The 25,055-nt window shown below is 35.4% G+C and overlaps 1 long non-coding RNA gene across 1 annotated transcript; it reads left to right on the top strand.

Moving 5' to 3' along the window:
- The first annotated feature begins 10,936 nt into the window (after positions 1-10,936).
- LOC138711050 (uncharacterized) lies at positions 10,937-24,276 on the top strand. Its single transcript, XR_011335342.1, has 3 exons — positions 10,937-11,073; positions 12,974-13,091; positions 18,360-24,276. It is a non-coding gene; the product is annotated as an uncharacterized lncRNA (long non-coding RNA).
- The last annotated feature ends 779 nt before the right edge of the window (positions 24,277-25,055 follow it).

Below are 25,055 nucleotides of genomic sequence, written 5' to 3'. Positions count from 1 at the left end.
TAAAGATTGATCAATATTGAAAATTATTTGTCAAAGACTGTTTCATGTTGCTAAAGATTTGAAAAGATTTTAAGAAACTGTTTCATGTTGCTAAAGATTTGAAAAGATTTTAAGAAAACTTGTCAAAGATTGATCAGTATTCAAAAAATTTGTCAAAGACTTTAATAATACTAAAGATTTGACAAGATTTTAAGAAATTGTGAAAGATTTGTCAAACACTGTTTCATATTGCTAAAAATTTGACAGAATTTTAAGAAAAATTGTTAAAGGTTGATCTGTATTGGAAAAGATTTGACATGATTTTAAGAAAACTTGTCAATGATTGTTAAAGATTGATTAGTATTGAAAAAAATTTTGAAAGGCTGTTCACTTCCACCCTGTATTTTCTCTTCATAAAAGGTAAAGGTATCCCCGTCACACACCATGAAGGCACTTGGGGGGGGGGGGGCATGGAGGTAGGGCCCCATGCTTTCCATGACCTCGGCACTAGAATGAGGTGGTGTGGTTGGCACCACGCTCTGACTGCCTTTTACCCCCGGGAAAGACCCGGTACTCAATTTTATACGAGGCTGAGTGAACCTCGGGGCCGTTCTGGAAGTTTGGCAACGAGAAAAATCCCATCACCACTTGGGATCATATGAAACGATATTCCGAAATTAGCCCCAGCTCACAACAAATTTTTCAGTATTTACTTTTTTTTTATATATAATTTTAACACTTTAAAGTTTTTATAGAGTTTTATATTTGAATTTTTATAGTGATATTAATAATTTCTCAGGAAGAATTCACAACAGTGTGTAAGCAAGTGAGAAGGGGTTGGCTCAAAAACAAACACTGAACCTTCACTAGCACTCTACAATCTGTTTGCAACATCATTATCCTGGTTATTTTCGTTTTATTTGCTCTTTGATTTTTTTACAGAATGATATACACCGCACAATTACATGGTCAGGTAATGATACTTTGTTATTATGTACAAATTTTTTCACATTGTAGCAAGATAAAATCTGACACATGAATTTTTTTTTATAAAGGTGGCAAAAATAAGTTCATCAGATTAGTAATTTAGTGTAAAAGGGAAAAAAGGTAAGGAATTTCTCGCATAAAAAGTACAGGGTGAGTCACGAACATGCCTACATTTTGATTGCTTCGTGTGGTAACAGTAAGAGGGTGCACCACAAGTTCATGAAGGCTTTCACAGTATTAAACACCATTAACAGTCTCCTCCACGATTAATATTCCTAATAGTTCTTTCCATCCCATCACTGCCCATGCTGGAAACAGCAATTGAGAAAACATACATGTTACCCCAGTGGGCATTTATCGTAATCAGTGACATTACAAAGCATTGCCAACTATTCTTGGATGTAGAATTGCCTTTCTAATGGTATTGTCTCATTTCATGTAGCCATAATGCTGTCATCACATGAAGCGATCAAACAATGTAGCCATATTTCTGACTCATTCTTGTATATTCCTATCAGATAGTATGCTCATGAGTTTTTGGACCACCCTGTACTTACAGGAAGGAAAAAATGAAACAACAATCACGAACTGGTGAATTCATGAGATTTTAAGGAAGGTATTTCTTTTACTAGCTGTATGTTGTCGTGAACGAGCATGAGATCGTCCGTTTGTTGAGGACTGGTGGAAGCGCCGATGTGCCCCGCTGCAGCGAAGTCCACTCGGCCGGCCGCGCAGGTGGCAGGGATGCACAGCACTTGACGCGCCAACATTGACAGTCGTGGAAGTAAGGACTCCCGTTCCTGCCACCATTCCATAAGATTGTCATCGTTGCCAATATCATTCAGCGCTAGATACATGGAGACTTCACTCTGAGGGCCTACAGGCTCCTCCTTGAAATGCCAGCCGTCAAAAAGTCGTCTTCGTTTCGGAGGGGTGGTGTTTTCATCACTGGTGCCTTCTGATGTGCCGCCTAGAACAAAAGCAGCGGAAAATATCTTAATACTATGGTTCCATCTCAGTGTGAATGGATTCTGAATAGAAGAAATAGATCCATACTTAAAATTCTTTCCTGTTGCGGCTTGGTTCCACTTCCATGGATATGTGAACGCACAAAGTAATCTATATTGGTGCTCTGAAAACTTAATATCTAGGGATCCTAGTTTATGAGTAAAAATCTTAAATTTCGGTATGAAAACCTGGTTAATATCTAGGGATCCTAGTTTACAATGAGTAAAAAATCTTAAATTTCGGTATGAAAACCTGGTTAATATCTAGGGATCCTAGTTTACGATGAGTAAAAATCTTAAATTTCGGTATGAAAACCTGGTTAATATCTAGGGATCCTAGTTTACGATGAGTAAAAATCTTAAATTTCGGTATGAAAACCTGGTTAATATCTAGGGATCCTAGTTTACAATGAGCAAAAAACTTAAATTTCGGTATGAAAACCTGGTTAATATTTAGGGATCCTAGTTTACGATGAGTAAAAAAATCTTAAATTTCGGTATGAAAACCTGGTTAATATCTAGGGATCCTAGTTTACAATGAGTAAAAATCTTAAATTTCGGTATGAAAACCTGGTTAATATCGAGGGATCCTAGTTTACAATGAGTAAAAATCTTAAATTTCGGTATGAAAACCTGGTTAATATCTAGGGATCCTAGTTTACAATGAGTAAAAATCTTAAATTTCGGTATGAAAACCTGGTTAATATTTAGGGATCCTAGTTTACGATGAGTAAAAAAATCTTAAATTTCGGTATGAAAACCTGGTTAATATCTAGGGATCCTAGTTTACAATGAGTAAAAATCTTAAATTTCGGTATGAAAACCTGGTTAATATCTAGGGATCCTTGTTTACAATGAGTAAAAAATCTTAAATTTCGGTATGAATACCTGGTTAATATCTAGGGATCCTAGTTTACAATGAGTAAAAATCTTAAATTTCGGTATGAAAACCTGGTTAATATCGAGGGATCCTAGTTTACAATGAGTAAAAATCTTAAATTTCGGTATGAAAACCTGGTTAATATCTAGGGATCCTAGTTTACAATGAGTAAAAATCTTAAATTTCGGTATGAAAACCTGGTTAATATCTAGGGATTCTTGTTTACAATGAGTAAAAAATCTTAAATTTCGGTATGAAAACCTGGTTAAGATCTAGGGATCCTAGTTTACGATGAGTAAAAAATGTTAAATTTCGGTATGAAAACCTGGTTAATATCTAGGGATCCTAGTTTACAATGAGTAAAAATCTTAAATTTCGGTATGAAAACCTGGTTAATATCGAGGGATCCTAGTTTACAATGAGTAAAAATCTTAAATTTCGGTATGAAAACCTGGTTAATATCTAGGGATCCTAGTTTACAATGAGTAAAAATCTTAAATTTCGGTATGAAAACCTGGTTAATATCTAGGGATTCTTGTTTACAATGAGTAAAAAATCTTAAATTTCGGTATGAAAACCTGGTTAATATCTAGGGATCCTAGTTTACAATGAGTAAAAATCTTAAATTTCGGTATGAAAACCTGGTTAATATCTAGGGATCCTAGTTTACAATGAGTAAAAATCTTAAATTTCGGTATGAAAACCTGGTTAATATCTAGGGATCCTAGTTTACGATGAGTAATAATTTTAAATTTCGGTATGCAAATCTGGTTAATATCTAGGGATCCTAGTTTACAATGAGTAAAAATCTTAAATTTCGGTATGAAAACCTGGTTAATATCTAGGGATCCTAGTTTACAATGAGTAAAAATCTTAAATTTCGGTATGAAAACCTGGTTAATATTTAGGGATCCTAGTTTACGATGAGTAAAAAAATCTTAAATTTCGGTATGAAAACCTGGTTAATATCTAGGGATCCTAGTTTACAATGAGTAAAAATCTTAAATTTCGGTATGAAAACCTGGTTAATATCTAGGGATCCTTGTTTACAATGAGTAAAAAATCTTAAATTTCGGTATGAATACCTGGTTAATATCTAGGGATCCTAGTTTACAATGAGTAAAAATCTTAAATTTCGGTATGAAAACCTGGTTAATATCGAGGGATCCTAGTTTACAATGAGTAAAAATCTTAAATTTCGGTATGAAAACCTGGTTAATATCTAGGGATCCTAGTTTACAATGAGTAAAAATCTTAAATTTCGGTATGAAAACCTGGTTAATATCTAGGGATTCTTGTTTACAATGAGTAAAAAATCTTAAATTTCGGTATGAAAACCTGGTTAATATCTAGGGATCCTAGTTTACAATGAGTAAAAATCTTAAATTTCGGTATGAAAACCTGGTTAATATCGAGGAATCCTAGTTTACAATGAGTAAAAATCTTAAATTTCGGTATGAAAACCTGGTTAATATCTAGGGATCCTAGTTTACAATAAGTAAAAATTTTAAATTTCGGTATGAAAACCTGGTTAATATCTTGGGATCCTATTCACGATGAGTAAAAATCTTAAATTTCGGTATGAAAACCTGGTTATTTTCGGTGTTATTTCTGACAACAAAAAAAAAACAAATTCAGTGTTATTTTGCATTTAAAAATAGGATTTTTTTAACTCTGGTAATGCAAAATACATTACTGAATCTTAAGAATTGTTGTACATCTTAACAATACTTACAATTTCTAATAGGCACTATACTGTATGTTGTGTAGAGAAATTAGTGTAACAGTCTCGTATACTTTGGGTGAATTTATAATAAATTCAAAATTTTGTACATAAATATTAATGCAAAACAGATTACATTTTAATCATTTAGAATTTTTAAGAAAATTCCATTACCTAATTCAAATTCGGAAATCCAGCTGACTCCAATCACTGTCATGTCTGCCAACAGTACAACGAGCAGGGAACTTAGCTTCACCAAAGCTTATTGTATTAATTCACTCATTGTTTCTCTTGAAAAACATTAATCTCGTCGAATAATTTCATACTAAAAAAATGTTCGCTTTTATCAATGGAAAAACGAATCCATTGTTTGTGAAAACTCGGTACCTCTATTAATATCCTTCATTGAGTGCCTCTCAATGACTAAGAAATTTGTCAATGGTGCACCATGAGCGGCGAAAGAATCATAGAACCAATTATTTAAATGACAGTCGATGTCAGAAATACAAGATAGTTAATTGACAAGGATCGTGATTTTGCCTTTTCTCAACAGGTCTCTGAAACAGCTCACACTGGCCATGTTTCGATGTCAGAAACTAAGAGTGTTTAACCAGTACAGAGTTGGAATTTGTGGCCACCACAGTCCCCTGACTTAATCCTCTGCGTCTTTTATCTCCGGGGTAAATTTTAAAATGTGTACAAGACAAACCCACACCCTAGGAAGAAGAGGAACTTAATATCCATCAGGAAATTGTCACCATTTCTCAATGAGAACTACAGCAGGTGATGGACAGTTTCTTCAAGAGCAACGAAGGCAGCTGGTTTCAGCACCTCCTTTCATAAAATTGGTAAGTAACTTTCTAATTGATTATGTTCCATAATTTGCTAAGAGAATTGTCTATAATATAGACCTTATATTATAAGGGTACATCACCACCACTCCACGATACCCATGCAATAGCACAAATGCTGCCAGCTGGTTCGAACTTCAATGGCTTTCTTTATATCGTGAATCATATCTTTCTAATCGGTTATCCATCAATTCTGTATCAACTATGCAATTACCTGGCATCTGTAAAATAATTGATAACGAGATAGTCTGAGGATTTACCATGGGGTTATATGGCATTTGCCTTCAATTGAGGAAAAATATAATAGCCCAGGCTGGTTCGAACCTACGCCCAAGTGCAAATCAAATTTTCAGAATAGATTAGTTAATAGACGTACTGGTACCAGAAACACTAATTTGCTCATGTGTCAATGGAGTGTAAGAATCTATTGAGTTTTAACCAATCAAAACCAACTATAAACTGTAGTCTTGTCGCACCTGATGTTCAGATGTTAAATATTTTCATTGTTTCCGTAATACAGTGGGCCATGATATTGCGTGATGGCCATGTGACCAAATGTAAGTATTGAATATCTTAATAATTTATAATAAAATCTGTTAATTGAGGGAAGCTGGACGAAATAAATCCTTCTATATTATGTTATAAATTATTAATATATTCGCGAAATAGTCTTATCCAAATATCATGCCTGTTCTCATCTCTTTGGATAGGCTAATTCACTCGCGAATTATCGACAAGATGGAAACTTGTACAGTATTTATTACCCATGTAATTTGATAACATACTTTCCAGACCCAGCCTTACAAAAGTAAATCATGAACTGTATGTAGGATGAACCGAACTCAGTGTTTTGAAATTTTACGCATAGGAAAAACTTTAGGCTACGAACCTTTTAATGATAAAATGAGTTACTGAATATGCCTATAATGGGAATAGAATGGAAACACACCAATCGTAACTCTCAAAGGCTCAATGTCTAAGAAATGGAAATAGCCATATAGAAAGAAATAATTCTGGAAGGAGACCCAAACTGATTTTGATATATCAGCTGAAAGGAACCTCAAATAATAAATTGTTGGAAGGATTCTGTACTACAATAATAATAATCATCATCATAATCATCATCATCATCATCAGTGGTAATGTTTGAGGGAGAGACTGAGCGACCTTTCTGTTAAAATAATCTAAAACATGCTAAAACTCTTTTCTAGTTTTTGTTTGTCAGTAAACAATGGCGGCACATGAAGTTTAGTGATGGAGAGAATCAATTATGAGAAGTCAAAATGCCCAAAATATTGTAATGCTAAATCATACGTATTTAGAATATAATGTTTATCATACTAGTCTAAATTAAAACAATCCAGCGAAACTAAAAAATAAAATTATTTTAAATTATTTACAGAGAAGAAGGTTGAAAGATATATTTTAATTGTACACTGATGACAACAATGACGAGATCTAAAGGCGAATGAAAATGAGAGATTTATGTTTTTAAAGTAATATGTAAACAACAATATTTTTAATATCAACGGAAAAACAAAAGTAATGTTATTCTGAAAAAGTAAAGAAAATGGCAACATTTGACGGTATCTATAGAACAGTGACTCTGAGCTTAGTCAGGAATAAGGAACGTACCTGGTATGAAAATAATTGAACACATCTTCCTAACATTTTCGTAAGTATTCTCTCGTTCGACGTCAGACAGTGCCAAGAGATGTCGGAAAGAGGGCCATAAAAATGTTGCAACAATATGCATTGGGTCCAACACCACCTTCAGGTCCAAATAAACACCAGCGCGTTTCTTCACGCATTTAAGTACCTAGACGAAGAGAATAACAAATTAGTAATGCTGTAGTACATCATATTACGCATTGTGCTTTTATCGAGGATATAGGGCCTATTTACAATACTTAGTAAAATACATATAAATATAATTCCATATGGATTTGCAACGAATGTTACAAGATATCATTCCGTCTGCTCTCGAAAAATCTGAAAGTTAGAATTTAAAAAACAGTTATATTACCGGTTGTTCTGCATGGTTGTGAACCTTGGACTCTCATTTTAAGCGTGTTCGAGAATAAATTGCTTAGGGAACATTTGGAGCTAAGAGGGATGAAGCTACAAGAGAATGGAGAAAACTGCACAAGGCAGAACTGCACGCATTGTATTCTTCACCTAACATGTAGCACGTATCATTAAACTTTTATTCACATACAAAAGTTCTACGTATTTACGTAATGCTTTCACTTTCTCTTCTTATATTGTCTCTAAGTCCGTCTGTAGTTTGAAGGGTTATTCCTGAATATTCTATTTTTAGGGTGTGAAGAAAGATATCGGAACAGACCAGTTCCAGTAACTCCTTCAACATAGATTCATAGGGCTACTCATTATGAAACAATTGTGTGCATGCTATTACCCATTCATCGAAGTCATATGAGTAAAGATACGCGAGATGTTACGGATTCATAATGACGCTGTCCACATATATCGCGAGTTATCATGCCTTTTCACTTTATCAATCTTGTTGCAAACTGGACAGCAACTAGGGGCACAGGATTTAAATATACGTGAATATGTGTTAACATGAGAATTAATCGCACTTGTCATGAAACGAAAGTAAATTAATTAATTATCCACCATACAGGCAATATAAACTTTCCCAGACCAATAGAGTAACAATAATGTACCAGTCTTTGCTTGAATCTGACTACAATTTCTCTCTTGAATAGTAGCTATTCACATATATTCTTAATATTCATTGTACGGATATTGATACGGTTATTTTGTATGATTCAAATAAGATATTGTTTTATTGGAATAATCAGGTAGGTGTTAGTCTATCCTTTTATCATATTGATGTATCTTCATGACGAAAGAAAGAAAGAAATAGCATGAATATTTTAAAAATAAGTAGACGCTAGTGTGCATAAATTAGTTGTTGCTAGGGTCGTATTTTGCCACGCTAGAGGCTAGACGATAATGATGGCTGCGTCTATATAGCTCTTTCTGGAAATGTATGATTGACTATAGTATGTTTTATAAGCTACATAAGGAATCGTCTCGTCAAAAGTTTTAAACTTATCGGATTAGCAGGTTAATGATATTTAAGGATTGTAGGTAGTAGAATGAAGACACAAGCAACCCCTAAATGTCATTGACATGCTAATCTGACCGGTTTAAAACTCTTGGAAGAAGATTCTTTCTGTATAGTATAAATGGTTCCGTGCGAGAGATATACAGAATCAACCAATATAAAGGAAGAATAAGAAAAACAAAGTCTCAGAATAATATATAGGACCTACCAATAACTATGAAACTGTGGACAAACATATAGCCACTGGCGAATCTTTTGGTTGTTCTACAATGCCCTGAAAATCTATTCTTTCCAACATACGTAACTACTTCGGGCTTAAGGGTTATCAAACTGAATACCTAATAAGTCAGTAAACGTCTAGGCCATGAACGACAATATTTCCGACGACAGAACTTTGAAATAGACAATAGTTCTAAAACGTTAAATTAAGATTAGTTTTGAAGTAACACATAACTACACAACAATTCAACCTACGTAGAACACATCACAAACTCCAATCACAACTACAGCAACATGAACACTGACATGAAAATACTAAACATCCAGCCAAAAAAACAGAAGCTTTACACCCTAGAACAATATGAAATTTACAAACATACAAAAGCACACCCACAGCACATCCTGGACACTCAACTCAATTTCAAAACACACACCCTTTTCGACACAATCATGAACATACCCTACCACGACAGGAAACCAGAAGATAGCGCGGGACCTTTACTAGACTTTGGACAATGAAGAACAACACTTCGAAACTAGTCAGCCAGATAATTTTATAAAAATTAACACAGTAAAGAAGTTGAAACGTTAATCAGAGTTAAGATTAGTTTTGAAAACATCCAGAAACCTTCGCTGACATCTTAAGTAGCACATGATCACTAATATCTTCCACTGCTATCTTACCTCATTGTCATGTTCACTGGGTTCACAGTGCTTCTTAAGTTTGTGAGACCATAGCAAAACAAGTTGCAGAGTCGGCTCGTTTTCATTGTCTATCCCTTCTAATTGGTCCATTGCTTCCTTGAACACGCCCAAAAAGGATATGAGTTCGGGCACAATCCCGTCGTCATAACCAGCCAGTTTATCTTCAGCTTCGTTCTCGGCTAGTAACAGTCGAATTTCGTTAATCTGCTCATGAACAAACACAAGCATAACGTATTTTCTGTGCCAGAAGTCTTCACTGTATTGGTTAATATTTTTCTCCAGTTTCGAAGCGTATCCAGTCCTTTTCAAATATTCTACAACTATTTCTACTGAATTAATAGAGGACAATAAAGCATTTTCTAGGTAATCCTCATCGAATATGTGGTTCAATACGGTGGTAATGGAATGTGCTGCACATGGCAGTCTCTGAAAACTTCCAAGCGCCTTTTTTACTTTGTCTTCTTCACTAGAAACAAACCTCACTCTTTGCATAATTTTTTTTGAAATTCCAAATGCATTTAAGTGTTCCTCAAATTCCTCGTCTAATTCACGAATTTCAGAAAATGTGCAAGTCGTTAATAAATGGTTAATGACCTGCCAATCCTTGTTTATGTAATGCACAGAAACTGACATGTAATTTAACCTTCTGTTGATATCCTGCCACAGAACAACGGCCATGGCACAAGCATTGTCCTCTGCAGCTGATACCGCTTGAGAAATGATGTTATTTCTTAATCGACTAGCAAAATCAGCAACAGTGCATGCAATTGCATTGTGGTCAGGTAAAACTTCCGACACAGAAATTTGTCCGTATGTGGCACCAATGTCGATAAGTTCCTGGGCCAGTTCTCGGAAACCCTCTCTTTCTACAATGGAAATGGGGAGCAAATCCTTCCCGCACATCATGACACATTTCTGTGTTACGTCGTCTATTAGAGCTGCTGTTGTGGGTTGAAAAGAAGTACTACGATTTAGAATGCTACTGTGATCCTTGCAGCTGTGTGAACTGTGCCTCTTTAAATGCGTAGTGCCAGAGCCTGCCCTAAATTTAAGCACTGCTTTGCATATATCACATTGCACATAGCCAACATGAGCTTTAGATTCACTATCTAATACTATTGAAAATGTTTCCCAAACATCACTTCTTCGACCAACCAACTTCACCACTTCATAAACTCCATCACTGATTCTCTTTTGAATTTCCTCATGCTCATTACTCCGTCCCAATGACATTGCTATTCAGCAACTAATTTTAGAGGTCTAAATACATTAAATAAACTATGTAATATATATCGTAAAAATACACTAGCTAAAGTAATTGTCACTATAACACAATGCACACAATATAATCTACTGAATGATCTCTGAAATAAAATTGTGGTCGGTTCGAGTTTGGACCGTCTCACTACATGAACATACGAACTTGTTTCATTCACGTCAGCCCAGACTCGCTCAATTATTGTGAGCACTAGTTCCTCCAGGCTCACTGACCGGTCAGTCTATCTGTCCTTGATTGAGTGCATTGCACTGGTGCGGCGTAAGTCAAATGTTTACCAACCTAAGGTATGGTATTTGGTAAAGTTTCGAGTCGGATTTAGGAGAGAAAATTGGAGCAATGCTAACTGGTAATCTAGAACTCAATATTGACAGTAATTCCTCAGTTTTTATTCTAAACCAATAATATCAAGCTAGGAAAAGGTGTAGTGGGTGTTTTAAATGTCATAAAATGGCTGTTTTGTAAAGGCACTAAGGTGCCGGCATTTAAATATTGTAATAACTAGTCTTATGAAATATTATAAAGATCTCTATGTAGTGGCATTACAATTGTGGCCCAATTGACAAAAAAAAAAGTCCACCCAGTGTATTACATTAACTTTTTAGATCTTATATGGAACGATAGGAAAGCTGTAAGTATGGTACCTAACCTCACAAATAATTTGTGTACTCCTGTCAAATACTCACGGATAGGACAATTATACTTTAGTCTACTGCATATCCTAAAAATGGATAGGTGTATTGTTTAGCAAAAGTGTAGCTTCATTTGCACGGTTCATTTCAGAATTAGGCCACTGATATTAGTAACAAAGTCAGGACAAGTGATTTTCAGTAGATCTTCTTCTTCGTCGTCGTCGTCTACTAATATATGCTAAAAAGTTATCAAATTCATTTCGTCAGCGGGTATAAAGAAAAAAAAATACATAGCGTACCGATATTTTAATTTGCAATGAGTTATTTCTTTACAATTACGTTACCAGTTAAGGTACAAATATATTTACGTATATGGCTTCTAGTATTTTCCTTGGACCAAAAATGCAATGTAAATGGAGTAAAATTAGTATTTTATAATATATTATAAAGGTGACTAATATGAACTTAATTTCATTGTTGTATTGTTTGAAAGTTTAATGTTACTGTGTTTAAAGTTTAGCATTGGTTTGTTTCTTTAACTTTATTTTGAATAACATTTAATATATTGTATAACAAAGGTGACTAATATGAGCTTAATTTCATTGTTGTTGGTTTTATTAAATTATACAACATGTTTATAGTACTATGTGTTTAGTTTTGTTAAGATGGCATACTTGATATAATAATCGAAAATATACAATATATATTCGATACTATGGAATACTCGGGGTGGGTCCTATAATGCATCTGTTCCCAGTAAATAAAAGAAGAATAGAGTTCCGATACCAATTTCGCACCGAAATAAGGGTGGAAATTTGCTCTCAAAGTGGCTTCAGCAGGAGAGTTGTGGGCAGGTGGGATCACTCCGAAGCAGAAGGGAAGGGAAACATATATAATTCCCGTGCGTTTCCTTGCTGATTACAGAGAAAACGCGAGTTTTCGTAAGGTGGAATCAGTGACAAGTCAGTTTAGCCGAAATTTGTAGAAGAGGAAAGTGTCACAAATGTCTTATTAATTATCAAAATTATAACACAGATCTAAGTTGTTATGTAACGCAAACTAAACTATCATATTTCTGCATGCTGCTAATATAAACCTGTACAACAGAATAAGGAAGGTCCGGGGTTCGATCCTGGGTGGTGGTGACGGGATTTTCTCGTCTCCAAATTTCCAGAATGTCCCTGAGGTCCACTCAGCCTCCTGTCAAACTGAGTATCGGGTCTTTTCTGGGAGTAAAAGGCAGTCAGAGCGTGGTGCCGACCACACCACTTCCTTCTAGTGCTGCGGTCAAGAAAGCATGGACTCTACCTTCTGCACCCATGTGCCTTCATGGCACGTAACGGGGCTACCTTTACCTTTTTTACCTTTACAGGAGAATAAGCAAGGAAAACCAAAACAGTGACTTAAGTCTTAACCTACTCTAACATCTCTCGAATCTAAGATATCTGTATTTGACAGAAGACCTTTCCTCCACAATCATATGCTCTTGCATTTTATAGTTTCTTATGTGGAACTTTTCAGATTAACACTTACTGTAGCCCATAAATATCTATGTCTCTTTAATAACAAAGTTAAATTTATCAATTACTAACACAACTGAACCTTTCTGTTCTGTAGGATGTTTGAGTAAACCTCCGTGAAGTTAGATGGCAATGGTGAAGACTGTGAACTGTGTGGTTACACTCTTCTTATGAATACTTAAGTTCTTGCACAACTGCATCACAAATAACGTAAGGTAAGTGTGAGAGACGTTTGTAAGTGCAAAAGGATAACACTGCACATTGTAATTAACCCACAAGAGTTAATCTGAACTATTCGTCTGACTTGATTCTTCTATAATCATTCAATATTTTGAACTTTCTCTTCTTTGAAACTAGCGTTTAGTTGGTCCTGTTGATTTCGGAAGTGAAAATCCACCATTACACTACTTTATTACTGACATCAGAAAACAAAAAATCACCAGCCTTTGCCTAGCATATATGCAAGGCAAAATAAAAGCCTAAACTAACCTAATCTAACCCATCACCGATGCGTATATGCAAGCAGTGAGGGAAGTGAGACGGTATGCACCGGTATGGAATACCACCACTGGTTTCCACGGCCAGAAAACATACCATTAGTGAAAAATGACATACCGTCACTGAAAAAAAAGTCACCTGCAAAAATTTGTTTATACATTCTTGCACAGCAAAGAGTACTACTATCGGTTTGCTTCATAGATCTAAACCACAGCCTTCTGGAACTGTATTCAACGCGTATTTAGACACATTTATTCGATAAGTCAAGTTCTGGAACGCTTAACAAAGGTGGCATTTCAAGTATAGAAGGCTGTGTTCTGTACCTTGTGGCGGCCATTGTTGCCAATTTAGTGACTGTCATCAGATCTTATTCTTTTAAAATATTTGTCAATGACAAATATCGTTACTTAGCTAATATTTAAATAGGGTTACATACAGTACTATTTTACGTATTCGCACTTTGAAGCTTTAACATTATTTTAAATGATAATTCTCAATGGATATTGTAAAATGATCTAGTAAATAACTGAAGTAACTTGAAATTATTTTATTAAGAAATTTAATGTGTTGCGTAAGCTTCAAAGACTCGCATTACTGACTAAATGAAACTACTTATGGTATATATCATGGATTATGGATGTTGTAAAAGGGAGGGTGGTAGGCTACGCCTTTTTAAATCGAAGTATGCCAGGGGAAAATCTTGGGGTAGCATACCGCCTCTGTTTTTTTCCACTTCCCTCACTGTATGCAAGGCATAATAAAAGCCAAAATTAAACTAACCTAACCTATCAGTTATTAATGGAGAGAAACTTGCTCCGGCGCCAGGGATAGAACCCAGGTCCTCAATTCTACACACCGAGTGTTCTAACCACTGAGCTATGCTGAGGCCCAATTCACAGCACTGGATCGAATCTCTTCTTTGGTATTTTCCCTCTGTGGCCTTAGAGAGATTCGATCTGGTGCTGTGGATTGGGCCTCGACATAGCTCAGTGGTTAGAGCAAGGACTCAGGTTTGATCCCCGGCGCCAGAGTGAGTTTGTCTCCATTAATAACCAATGGTAACCATAACAGATAATTCTGTAGGACCAAAAAATTAATCTTTATGTAACCTAACCTAACCTGTCATAGCTTGGTATATGAGTGTACACTAGAGTGAAACTTTCGTAATGTCACCAAAGTTACGTTGGTATGATTGAGGAGAGGGCTGTAAACAGTTGAAGGTGTGTGAGTGAAGTACAAGGAAGCAAGTCAGTGCTAGTTTAGCCAAAATACACACATCGACAAAAGTTTTGCATAAAGACAAAATTCAGATAATGTGCCACCTCATGCCCCATTACTTTCCATGCTTAAACACAAGAGTTTGTCAGTAAGTTGGATGTGTTCGGGTAAAGGGGGTTAAGTAATTTTTTTGTGCAAATGGAATTTTGTTCACCAAGGGAATACACAATTGGGAGTGCAAAAAACAAAATAATATTAACATTTGATGTGTTTTATTTGTATAGAAAATTATTTGCAGTATTTGATGTTTAATTTTAATTCATCTCTAAACTCATCTTTATGATTTCTCTCCCTGTAGCCAAACACCATCAAGCAAACGTTCAGTCCTATGCTACAGGCACTCTTTTATTTTCAATACATTAATTCCCGATTTACCACGAAAATCGTCTGTAGCTGCATTTAGATTGGCAACAGGCCATGATTGTTTGGCCAAACACCTGCATAGAATTGGAATATATCAGTCCCCTAACTGTCCATTGTGCAACTCAAACCAAGAAATGGATTCGGAACACCTCAAAATTTGTGCTTCAGTGGCTGGCCATGATAATATCTTTGAAAAATATTGGTGTGCAAGAGGTCAAATGACTTTATTGTCAAATGCCTGGCATTAGAAAACAACAACAACATTTTCAATACATGCCATTGAAATACTCTGTCAACAACTGTTCCATTATTCTGATCTATAACAGAAAAATTACCTCTGATTGAGGTTCCGGCTGATATGCACAGCTATTATCAGGCAGTACATCTCACTTGACGATATGTGTTGGAGGAAGAACAATTGTTTGTATGCATCTGAAGTCTGATTAGTGTCATATGTAGGATGACCAGACGTCCTCTTTTGTCCAGACATGTTCTCCTTTTTAGGCCTTTGTCTGGGGTCTGGGCGGATTTTTTTAAAATCAAGAAATGTCCCCTTTTCGTAACTTGTAGATATGCCTGATATTTTGAAATTATCTGATTTGACGCCTTTTTCAAGTAATTCATCTGTAAGTGGCAGCAGCATCAATGGAAGATACTGTTTGTCAACGATTATAACTCTCTTTGCTTATAAAGTAATATTAAATTCACATTTTGTGCGGTCTTTTTATGTATTTTGTTGATAATAATTATAGTGCTCTTGACTTTCATATGTAGTTAACTCTAAAAATCATTTTATATTATTAAGTTTTATCATAGGTATAGGCTGCTGTAATAAAATAGATATTGACGTAATTTATAGTATAATATAGGCCTAGTCCTAAATCTAAGTACATAATATTTTCTGTCCTCTTTTTTCGAACAATGTCCTCCTTTTTGAAGTTTTGTCCTCTTTTCTATCGATGTGAATCTGGTCACCCTAGTAATATGTAGCTAATTGGTGATATATGCAATGGAGGGGGAAAGAAATTGACCACCCAAACTCATTATCTTCTGGCTTAGGTGCCAGTTTGTCTTATTGGTGTATTTTATGAAATTCCGACCCGATTTCGGACATTTAACCAAACAACAAAGAACAAAAAAAACCAACATAATAGTAAATTGCTTAAAATAAAATAAAATAAGATATTTTTTTAATGGCGCATATGTAGTTATTTTTACTGCATATGTCCTGATTTTTCGTGCATAGGCGCATACATATTTCGCCATTTTTAGTGCATGTGAATTCGCACCCTAGTCGTCATAGTCTGAAGTGACATACCAATGTTTGGTTCATGTAATACCTCTATGGCCGTGTGCACCATTCTCGATCATCTAGCCCGTTTATCAGCAATCACGGAAACATGGTTAATTCTTGACAATGATCAAGTTACAGATGCGGTGCACCGACATTTTCCCTCGATCAACTCAGTACCGTCAGCTGACGGTACGCTCGCTTGAGAAGAATCATCTGAGCGCTAGGTTACCGCGTATAAAACAGCGAACGAACGCACTCTGTCAATTATCGCTTCGTTTTTGTTTGTCGGACTGTTTCAAACATCCGCGCAATTTTCAAATAACAAGTTTCAATAATCATGGAAGAAAAAAAGAAAAGAGCACCGAACTTCTCACAGTTCGAAGTGGGAATTCTTTTAGAACTCGTCAGCAATTCTGCATCCATATTAGAGAATAAAAGCACTGACGGAAGTTCTCTAAGAGAAAAGCAGGTTACCTGGTCGGATTTAACCTCACAATTCAACATGAGTTATACGTGTTTACATAATTCCATATAATTTGTAACGTAATTTATACAGTGGTTATTTCATATTATTGATAATAATTGGGAAAATTTCAGTATACGGATACCTCACTCACAATTATCTTGAAATAGGCTACTAAAAAGAGCAGATTTGTATGTATTTGTCGAATGCTCATCATCTTGCTTACGAAAAGACACATTTCAGTGCCAATAATTTATCTGGGAAAATTTCAGTATACGGATACCTCGTTAACAATTATTAAAAAAAAAAAAACAATTTGTCTGTGTATGTCGAATACGCATCATCATGCATACGAAAAGTAAGTTTTTAGTGCCAATTTATTTTGTATGCACAAGGTGGAATTTTCGAGTAAGAGGGAAAGGAAAGTATCCTTGTTCTGAAATTTATCCATTTATTTTGTGTTCACAAGGTTGGAATTTTGGAGTAAGAGGGGAGAAGGTATCCGTGTAATTTCTCTTAATTGAAGCGTACATAGCCTAATTGTCCAAAACGTCATGGAGGTCCTAATAGTTTCAAACGGCAAATCTATAGCTAATAAGTGATAATCTCGCATTCTACAAAATGGTCATTTAGTTTACTATATTATTACCAGCATAGAATAACTACTTTATTATTATGTTAACAAAATTGGACTGTTAGGCCTAAATAATATTTTGTGCCGATCTTCCAAAGCAGAAACTTATATAAAACAGCCTCATGGTCTAGTGGTCAGAGCTTCTGGCTATAGTTCATGAGGTCCCGGGTTCGATTCCCGGTTAGAGCACAGGAATTTTTCCTTAAAGGGAATTATTCCTGTGTTCGTCCATGGTCTGGAATTTAGGTTAAGTTTAGATTTAAGACCTCTCCTGGCACCACATTATCATAATCATCCTATCACATCATCGGGGTAATGTAACTCCGCCTTCCAGGCGCCCCAACCTCAGAAGTGTGTTACAACTAAGCCACGGCCAGGAGAGAAGACCAGAAATGTCGAAAAGACAACCTGGTGGCATTGGATTAAAAAAATATATATATATAAAACATTAGTCTATTTTGAGAAAAAAAAACATTTTTATTATTCATCTACAAACTTACTCTTTCTACAATAACACCAATTCTGTTATTTCCGCAGTGATTTGCGTGTTCAAGATACATCATTTCATCTTCAATTCCATCAAGTACGTCGAATCGTGCCGCCATTTTGGTTTTCTCGACTTGACCATGTTCAATTCAAGATAATCGGTCCCACACCCGTGATCAAATTTGATCATCATCAACTCACTTGTTTAACTTTGATCGAGATTGATACTCCGCAAATTGGTGTAAGATGGTCAAGTGCCGACTTAACCAAAGTCAAATTTTAATCGAGAATGGTGCACACGGGCATAGAGTGGCAAATACAGTGTACAGAAAAACTGTTGTGCACCCCTACATGCCATGCTCCCAGCCTAATAACTGCAGTTTAATACTGCAGATAAATGTTGTAAGTAGTATATTTGATGCAACATATTTATTAAGATAGTCTTTTGTTTTCTGTTTTTAATTCAGGTTGAAGATTCTGATGCAAGTCGATGCAGTAGTGATTGCAACACCAGGCCTTACAGGAGGAAAGTTGTGACGTGTTCACATCAGTGACAGACTCTTTGCGTTGGTGTAAGAAGGACTTCCTTGCTGGAAAGCAAACTTGGTAAACATAATCATATAGTAGGGTGTGAGGTGTCTGTATTTATAATGTTTACATATGAGTACCTTTATTTTGAAAAATGTGCGTGTGTGTATATGTACAGGGTGAGACACTTGACTTGCTACATAAAGTACGTCGGATATAAGTTGAAGGATGTCAGTGGGGACATCGGATGCGCATAATTAAATTGATGTAAGTGAAATAATTTGTAAGATTACAGGGTCAACTTCATATTCTTAAATGTGAACATAATACATTTTTGTATTAAATATGTTACATAATCTGCGCTAATAAGCTGACTAGTTTATTGGCTGCTTGAATACCACTGCAAAATAAATATGTTCTCAAGCACTCCCTACTCAAATGTTCATAATGTTGAAATCGCAGCTCAAGATCGCACACACTTATCTTATTTCTTGGGCTCAGGAGTTGATGAAATATCTTTTTTTTTTCTGAGACATCACAGGCATTGCAGGATGCAATATAAACTCGTTTCACTTCAACACGAACTAATATATCCTACGTTTATTTCGCATTTTTCGATCTTTTATTATCTTTTGGTCATTTTTAAGGAAATAATCTAACAGATTTCTCATTTATGACGCAACTTGCAGTCTCCGGCATTGCTTGGAAAGCATTAGCTTGGCAGGAAGGCAGCACTCACCGATTGCACAGCTGGCGGCCGCCCCCATTTCTCTTACAAGATTAGTCTTGCAGGCGCCTTAGCTGTAAACAGTGCGTATTACTCAACCTCGTTCAGTTTCGTTTGCTGTGTAATTGAGTACACTTTTGTTCATTCGTATTGTGTGTATTTTCGTTCACTATGTTATACACTACCGGAAGAATATCGGATGACAGTATTTCAAAATAAATAACACAGCTGCAAAACTAAGGCTCATAAAAACTTTTGTCCACACCTGTGGAGTAACAGCGCATCTGGCTGCGAAACCAGGTGGTCCGGGTTCGAATCCCGGTCGGGGGAAGTTGCCTGGTTAAGGTTTTTTCCGGGGTTTTTCCCTCAACCCAATACAAGCAAATGCTGGGTAACTTTCGGTGCTGGACCCCGGACTCATTTCACCGGCATTATCACCTTCATCTCATTCAGACGCTAAATAACCCAGATGTTGATACAGCGTCGTAAAATAACCCAATAAAATAAAAAATAAAAACTTTTCTAAAAATTTATTCTACATTTATGGTTTTTGGGGTTCTGAATCCAAAACTGATGTCCACACTTGTGGAGTAACGGTTAGAATTTCTGGCCTCGAAACCAGGTGGCCCGGGTTCGATTCCCGGTCGGGGCAAGTTACCTGGTTGTGGTTTTTTCCGGGGTTTTCCCTCAATCCAATACGAGCAAATGCTGGGTAACTTTCGGTGCCGGACCCCGGACTCATTTCACCGGCATTATCACCTTCATTTCATTCAGACGCTAAATAACCTAGATGTTGATACAGCGTCGTAAAATAACCCAATAAAAAAAATCCAAAACTGATTGAGGTAGACAAGTGGTAGAAGCCTTTTTGGCATTGGGTAAAGTACATGCAGATAGGGAATAATTTTCTATGACCATGAACATGAATTGTATGAGTGCAAAATTAAGAGTCATAAAAACTTTTCTAAAAAATTTATTCTACATTTATGGTTTCTTGGGGTGCTGAATCCAAAACTGATTGAGGTAGACAAATGGTAGAAGCCTTCCTGGACATGCAGGTATGGAACAATTTTCTATGACCATGAACATGAATTGTATGAGTGCATCTACTTATAATTCCCATCTGTTAGAATCATTTGAAGGTAGTCAGCTCTTACAGGTGAAGTGTTGAATAAGGCACACATTGTTTTATGCCAAGCTCATCTAAGCACTAATCCTGATCTAGATGAGAATAATGTTGACATTTCTGTGTCATATGATGGCACCTGGTATAAGAGGAGACACACTTCAAATTATGGTGTTGGAATTGTAATAGATATACAGAGCTGTTAAAGCGAAGCTGCATGGAAAAAGTGCGGATGTCTGGCGGTCCACTGCTAGCGCAGTGACGGGCGAGTTCGCATCCGTGTCTCCAGTACTTGTGCATATGAAGCTGTCTGGCGTGTACACATTGTCCACTATGCCGTTTATGTTATCTACGCAGTTGTTTGTTAATCTTAGTTGGAGAATCGTTCACGCCATTTACATGTACGCGTATATATCGTCATTCTTAAAGGTCTGTAAACGTGTCGACAGCGTTATTTGGAAAAAGTGTCCCAAGGAGACTTTCATCTCTATGAAAAAAGTTGAAATTGCAGTACTAGCAGCCAGAAGTCAGTTTAATATGGGATGTGACGCCACTCAAAATTTGAAAGATAAAATATAAGGTAAGGCTGTATGCTTTAGAGTAGAAAAATATGTAAAAAAAGAGATGTACGTCATTTAGAAGAAAGCACCAGACATTCAAAATTCACCTACAGGACATCAAGAAAGATGCACAGGAGGAAGCTAAGAAGAAGTCTGAAGGACCTACAATATAGTTCAAGGCAATTCTAGAGATATGAGAATGTTCTACAACTATGTTTAACTTAAAATCCTTTTTTTCTTTTTTTTCTTTTCGCTTCAGTTTTTCCAACACATCACCATGTTCAAGATGTTCTTCATGTCATAGTTTTTTTAGATATTTATTTCAAATTGTGCATACACATTCCCAAATACATTATAATTAAAAATTGGGTTAAATTTTTTTCTGTATTCGTATTACATTCCTTGTAATTTAGTGTAGGATTTCAAAGTTTGGTTAATTTTTTTTTTAATTTGGGTATCATAGGAATGCTATAAAATCCTAGAGTTTCATTGTCCTCATTGAATATTTATGACATGAGCGGCATTTCTTGAAAGTGGGGGGGGGGGGTTTCAAAATATAAAAAAAAAAAATCTCAAAACTACTTAAGACAGAATGTTGAAATCTAGTATGTTATTTTACTTTATCAGATGTATACACCCACAAAATTTCAAAAGAATTGGACACAAATTGTGGAGTTTCTAAATTTCACAGATGTGTTACCTAAGAAAAAAACGTTAGATGAAATGATTCAAACACTCTCCAAAAATTCCTCCATTCACTTGATCAGGAAACAGGCGTTTCAAAATCCTCATCATCAAATGCCACTAAATTACTTCAAATTAAAACTTTTCAAAATTAATTTGGTTCACGTGAGATTCCATGACTAGAGTTTGATTCTGTAGCTGGATAGTGAGGAATGTTACTGCTGGAAGATTGTACCCTGAATTTAATATATTATAATATTTTCAGATGAAGCTTGATTTGGATTGCATGGCCACGTCGTCTCATAAAAATATCGAAGAGACTTATTACAGCATTTTTTCGAACAATCTGACATTGAATGCCAGCAGTCATTCTTTCAGCAGGACTCTGCTACTGCATACACAGCTCACGAATCACGTACTTGTATTGCAGAGATTTTTGAAGACAAAATTACATATCAATTCTGGGTTGTGGGCAGCTTCTGGCCCCAATGTGACTCTGTGATTTTTATTTGTGGAGGTACTTGAAAAACAAAGTCTATCAGAATAAGCTGTATACAATAGAGGACATAAAAGAAAATATCAGACGAGAAATTGCTAAAATCACACCTGAGGATCTTACGCAAGTTAACTGAAATTTCATACACAGATGTTGGGAATGTATTGTCGCTGAGCGGAATAATTTTCAACATCTCTTACAACACATGTTACTGCTTATTATTGTCAGTTTTAAATACAGTATCATTTTATGCTTGCAATAAAAATATAAATACTAAAATAAAATACTTATTTTACACGCGGAGATTCTATCTCTTTTTCAAGTTGTGATGACTCCCCACTCAGGAAACCTGTAACCCAACCAAAACGTTTATAGTCACATTTAAAAATATAAAGTGACCTTTTAATCTTACAAATTATTTCACTTAAGGGTATATGTACGTGAAGGACCACAAATATTATCAGAAAATGCAGGCTCTAAATTTCTAAAATTTTATAAGAAAATGAACTCACAATTGGACAAAAAATTGCAAGATACCACAACAAGACTTATTAGAACTTAAATATCTGATAAATGTATAAAAAAGGTTACTAATAATATTTTTCAAACCAGTTTTATAATAGTACATTATGCAACGAGCCTATAATGAAGGTAATTAAGAAGTGAGTATGGATATTTATGAAACGAGCGCAAGCGAGTTTCATAATTTTCATACGAGCTTCTTAATTACCATTATAGGTGAGTTTCATACGACTTTTTATGCTCGACCATATTTCTAACTTGATATTATTAATTTTATTTGTGTCGGACCTTGAGCAATGTTCCTATGTTGTGAGATGTGCGCAGACGCGAAAGTATTGATTTTTTCCGAGGAACAGATGTCCACATTGACCTTGCTAGGCCATAAGAACCTACAGAGATAACACTGAAATTAAATTAGTCATTGAAAAACGAGATGACAAATTTAATTTATTTGAATATTATTTACAATTAACGCTAATTATTATAGTAACAGAACATAACCTTCTGCGACAGTATTGGATTTCCAGCCTCCGTGACTTTTCGCTAATTCTCTTTCGATTGCATATCCGAGAATAATTGATACTTGCGGTTTTATAACGGTAGAAAGCTGACCTGTCATTGGCTGAACAGTTGTAACCTGAGTCGTCATTGGCTGAAAGACCTGACCTTTAATGAGTAGGTGTACTTTAATGACATGCATTAAAGGTCTGCTACCAGGTGTATAATTACTACATTTCGGCATGGTCGAGCATAAAAGTATGAAAAAAACAAAAAAAATTCTGCAGTTACATCATTTGGTAACAATAACATTGTTATGGTCTCTCTGACATCTTTAATATTTTTCCTGCATGTAGTAAACACTTGTTTCTGAAAAGTAGACTACTCTCAGACTTGTAGAGTTGTTTATTTTAATACAATTAATTTTTTATTTGAACTATATCAAATATATTAAAATTTACATAATGTTTTGTGACATAATTTTTCTATTTTCAAAGAAATGGCATTATTGTACTCTATCTTTTGCATAAATGTATGTTAAATCAGTGTACAAAATTTCAGAATTCTATCTCTAATGGTTGTGGAGTTATGAAATAATAGTCTATGTGTCAAAATTTTCAAATTTTGGAAAATTTAATTTAAAGTAAAAAGTGAATTCTAAAAAATATTATAGTAACGTTTTTTATACTTTTGTCAGATATTTAAGTTCTAATAAGTCTTGTTGTGGTACCTTGTAATTTTTTTCCAATTGTGAGTTCATTTTCTTATAAAATGTTAGAAATTTAGAGCCTGCATTTTCTGATTTTGTGATCGTTCACGTACATATACCCTTAACAGAGTTTTAATTATGTGCATCCGATGTCCCCATTGACATCCTTCAACTCACATCAAACACACTTTATGCAGCAACAGTAGTCAAAATGCTATCGGAGGTGAAAAAGTTGTGACTCATCCTGTACATCTGTGTATGTGTGAATGAGAAGTGTGGGATATGTATTGAGGAAAGAGTGAAACATTTTCAGCAGTTCCTGTAACATCATTAAGTATATTTCACTGTTATTCCTTGCACAAAGACCAACTCTTCCAACATGTCTCTGAGCCTCTGCCCTCAACTGCCATTTCCTGTCATGGCCACCAGTTAACCAGTACCAGTGCTGGGAGTAAATAAATAATAGGTCTATATTTGTAAAATTATTATTGTGAAATATTTATGAAGAATCTTAAATAATACATCCTTTGTGTCCTTCCTTATGTTTCTCTTCTTCTCCATATATATGGTTATCGGTTTAAGAACAGATCTTTGAAACATTTTCTTAGGTGGCCTGATTGTAAGGCCAACTCTGGTCACTGGGTTAACAGTGTAATGAACCCAGGAGTAGAGGAAGAGTGTCATTCAAGATGGGAAGTTCCAATCCTGAAACGATAGATGAAGTTTATGGCGTGTGGTGAAGAAGAATAATGAAAGGAATCTAGTAAGTTCTTTAAAAGTTTCTTATGAAGTTATTTGCAAATCGTAGAGTCATAATCGGTGTTGTATTCAAGACTACGAGTATATGGCAGTATACTAACATGTAACCTCTCCTCATCCTCTTTATGTAGCGTAACTTCTGTGTTTATTCTCCAAAAGTTTGCAATTTGAAAGCAAGTTTTACTTTTGTGAATTCTTTCTGAAAGTTTAAAGTAACATTGTACAGAGTGGTGCAGAAAAAGGTAACCAAAATTTTCTAGTGTTTAATGCAGGATTGTGGATATTGACGCGCTCTCATATCGAATACAGGTCTTCCACGAACTGAAAGAACCTGACTTACAAGCATCTCAGTCTTTTGTGAGCTACATAGGGGATTACTCATTCGTGTGTAATCTGGTGCAGGCTATTTTTTTTTCTAATTGAGAATATGTATAGTATATTGCAGCGAGCTTTTGTAGTTTTGAGTTGAGGAAAAAATGAAGAAAATACCCGACAAGTAATTTCAAACGTTATACAAATCTGGCTTTCAGGTAGTAGGTCCCTGTAAAGCAGGT

The sequence above is a fragment of the Periplaneta americana genome, chromosome 12, assembly GCF_040183065.1.
Source record: "Periplaneta americana isolate PAMFEO1 chromosome 12, P.americana_PAMFEO1_priV1, whole genome shotgun sequence".
NCBI classification, from domain to species: domain Eukaryota; kingdom Metazoa; phylum Arthropoda; class Insecta; order Blattodea; family Blattidae; genus Periplaneta; species Periplaneta americana.
The sequence above is the reverse complement of the archived record's forward strand: the minus strand, read 5'-3'. Positions and strand labels throughout refer to the sequence as shown.